The sequence below is a fragment of the Rhinopithecus roxellana genome, chromosome 16 (genome assembly GCF_007565055.1).
Source record: "Rhinopithecus roxellana isolate Shanxi Qingling chromosome 16, ASM756505v1, whole genome shotgun sequence".
In the NCBI taxonomy this organism is placed as follows: Eukaryota; Metazoa; Chordata; class Mammalia; order Primates; family Cercopithecidae; genus Rhinopithecus; species Rhinopithecus roxellana.
The window spans coordinates 75,497,216-75,501,038 of NC_044564.1; the positions used below are offsets into that span (position 1 = coordinate 75,497,216).

At 39.7% G+C, this 3,823-nt stretch overlaps 1 pseudogene; it reads left to right on the forward strand.

Moving 5' to 3' along the window:
- The first annotated feature begins 2,066 nt into the window (after nucleotides 1-2,066).
- On the forward strand, nucleotides 2,067-2,574 carry LOC104656643 (annotated as a pseudogene).
- The last annotated feature ends 1,249 nt before the right edge of the window (nucleotides 2,575-3,823 follow it).

Consider the following 3,823-nt stretch of genomic DNA (forward strand, 5'->3'; position numbering starts at 1 on the left):
GTTTTTAAACTTCTTTCAGTCTCATCTTATTCTTCTGTAAAATTGGATTAGGAGTATCGCCCTCATAATGTTAAGTGAGATAATGTACAGAAAATACTTAGCACAGTGCTTGACCCAAATTATTTAGTCAAATATAAGTTTTCTGGGTGTCAACTGGTGTAGAAACAGACAACCACAGGGTTCCCGGACCCTGAAGAGAACACAACAGAGGAGGAGGAGGAACGAGCAGAGTAAGAACACCTCTGATTTCCTATACCCTTTCCAGCTAACTCCAACCACTACTGTGTCTCTGCCTTGGCTGAAAAAGCCCCGTGTGTTATAAAACCTGTCTGGGACTTACCCTAGAGCCACTGAATCAGAATCCAGTTGTGTATGAAGCATCTGTATTAATAAGTTCCAAATGTGAGTTATCATGCATACCTAAGTTTGAGAGCCACAGCGGAAGATAAAATGTTTTGTAAGTGTTTCAATATTTGTTGAGACATGATTCAGCTAAGATCTGATGTTTTACTTTGAGCCCAATACACCTGTCCAGTCTTCAAAACCTCGGGAGCATTGTCCAAAATTTCATTCAGAAGTCTTCCTAATGGAGTTCTTCCTAATTTACCTCCACTCTTTGCCCAGGGCTCCTGCTCATTGTGTGGGAAAGGAGAGCATGACACAGAGGTGCCCTCTCTGATCCCTCTGCTCAGAGGTCTGGTCAACCCATCTGTCCTCACTCACAGCTCCACATCCTTCTCATCTCACTTCCATATCTCTGATGGGTCCTTAACTAATTTATTCAAGATGATGTTACCACATTGCTTTCAAATACATTTATAATCAAGTCTGAGTATGAAAAAACATTGTCTAATAGACACACTTCAATTCTAATGATTCTGGTGTCCTAGTATGTATTGAATTGGTTTCCAAAGAGATAAAATATAAATTGTCTCAAAAGAAACAAAAAAAATCCATCAACAATTCACACTACTATAATTATTTAATCATCATTAGAAGGAAAAAGGGAAGAAAGTCTTGCATTTGCTGAAACTTCCGTGTGGTCAATTCAAAACACAAATACTGTAGGAGACTATAGTATTATTTAAAAATCGTTATCCAGAGAGATAAAAATATTCACAGAAAAAGTTTTATTAAAATTACTAGATAAATTACTAGATAAAATATACCAGCATTTATACCTCTCCAATTATATGAAAATGTCTATTGCAGGTAGGTGTGATTAAAGAACTACACTACTTGACTTAGTAACAGATCTAAGCTGGCTACTCAGACAGATTGCCATCTGGTCAATCAATTGCCATTTGAAAAGCTGCTCTAAAAATATCTTCATTTAAGTGCCTAAATCTCATCAAAATGTAATGACTTCTAATTAATTTATGCTAGCTAGCAGGAAACAAACTTTCAATGTATACTTTAGATTCCCACTTATAATACAATTACCAAAACCCTCCAACATTCCCAAATTATTTCCCCAAAAAGAGACACGGTAACAGCTCCTGATTCCACTTACTATGAAGCCACTATGAACTAGTCCTACAATTAGGGCAATCTCTACCAGCCTTTTAAATGTAGGGGAGTCCATCAATTTACTTTAGCTACAGAATATACAAAATATGCCTTTTCTTATTTCCACAAAATGGCAACAGTGTACAAAAGGAAGCAGGTGCTGCTATTTACCAACTCTTAAGTTTACATACGCTTCTGTAAAATGGGAACAATACAGAATTCTCTGCCTCACAGGTTGTGAGAATCAGAGGAGAAAACGTATGAAAAAGCATATTGTTTCCCAGGGCCCAGCAAAGGGACCAAGTCTCCAGAGCCCTGACGATAAGCGGTAACACACCAAAATATGGACTCATCTTCCACTCCACCTTCACTGGCCAAGCAGCTGCCAGGAATAAAGGCCGCATCTCCCGATACCTGGAAAACAATTGCAGTACTGCCTCGCAAATCAACTGCTTTGCTGAGGTGCTCCTGAGCGTATTTGGGGAGACGCTTCAAGAACAAGTTGAAGACTGTCTTTCTATGAGACTGGAGAGATTCCATGAAAGAAACCAGATGTCATGAAGACAGAAATGGTTCAGGCAGAGAGAACTGCTGCTGAGATTATTAGGAGGCTGGAGAAACAGGAGTAGAAACGCTTAAAGGTGGAAAAGAAATGCTAGCTGCGCTTGCTGTCGTGTCTTTGGAAAATAGCAGTAGAACTCCAGGAGTATCCAAAGATAAGTGTGAAACCCAAAAAGAAGAAAAAGCAAAAGCCCCAGGAGGCTCCTCAGGAGAATGGAATGAAAGACCCATCTAACTATTTCTCCAAACCTAATAAAAGGAAATCTTTTTCCAAGGAGAAATTGGTTAGTAGCCATCGAGAACAGACCACTGGCAGCATCAGTCTTCCCAAGAGGAAGACATCTTCACCCAAGAAGGAAGCAATTAGTGATCCCAAAGAGGCAGGCAACAGGAGGGTCGCTAAGAAAAAGAGGAAATTCTCCTTCAAAGAGGAAGGAGCCAGTCAGTAGTTGACCTGAAGAGGCTGCTGGCAGCAAGAGCAGCTCCAAGAAGAAAGTTACATAAAGTACCCCAGGAAGATTAGAATGCAAATGGACGTTCCCTGTCAGGTGGGGCACATCCTACCCCAAGGCAACATTTTCCATTCCCATTCCCATTCCCCAATAAAAAATTCTCACACACGAAGCATATTGTGAATCCTAAGGCAGTATGATTATGGATATGCACAGAAATATACACTCCTTCACCAAAAGGATATTCATAGGCAGAAGTACAGACACTAGAAAAATACTGAAACAACTCCTTCATTTGAGCTGCTGTTTCTGAAGTGTCAGCCATTAAACTGGAGCCAAGATTCTCTAAGAAGATACTCTTTCCAAAAGACATAAATCAATGGGCACCAGATTGTATCTGTGAATCTCTTTCTCATGCGTGCACATGCAGATTATCTCACAAAAGCTCTAACAAGTCAAAAGCAGCAAACAAGAAGTAAACACAAAAGGAAAAATTCTTGAGAAAACAGCATAATGTTTTGAGATGAGTCACATCCAGGTTTGCATGAGGAGGATTCAGGAAAAGGAACACTACATGTTCTTTCTGCACATGCAGCCACAGCCATCCTGGCTTGCACAAAGCAGCAAGGTGTTTAAGTGACTCTGATCAACACAGCATGCTGATGATCCCATTGTACATTTGATTTGGCTCAGGATCGCCCAATCGAATTTGCTAACACAGTAGACTCCAGAAGAATCACCCATTAACAACAATCCAAATACAGAGTCTAAATGTGCATAAGGCCTTTTGTGATCTCCGCTGGAGCTTATAGTATCTAACAGCTGCAACTGTGACTGTTCTAGCTAATTGCTCTCAGCAACAAAAATAAACAATCGCTTCAGGAAGGAGACTGTATCCACCAAATATTAATGAATTTTTAAAGTCAGAAATCTCAAATCTTGGTTTAAAAATCTTGCTACTGCTAAAAAGTCTCAAACAGAGTTAAGGAGGCCCTGAAAGTCCTTATTTTGTAGTTAATCCGACCCTCCCACCCACCTAAACCCCTCCCCCACAGTTAAAAAAAAAAAAGGGAAAAGGAATGTGCCTTGCGTTTGGAAGAATTTAAGCAATCTGAGATATTTTAACTCATGTATAACTTTTTAACATATGGGGGAAAAGAGTCGCACTGATTGGAGCTATTTTTAAAGTGCAGCTCTACCATAAAAATAGACATTTACTCATAAGGATGCTTGAATAGAGAACAGGCCCAATCTACGTCTCATTGTTAAGAAAGGGGTGAAAAAAGGCTGTCGTGCTTTCT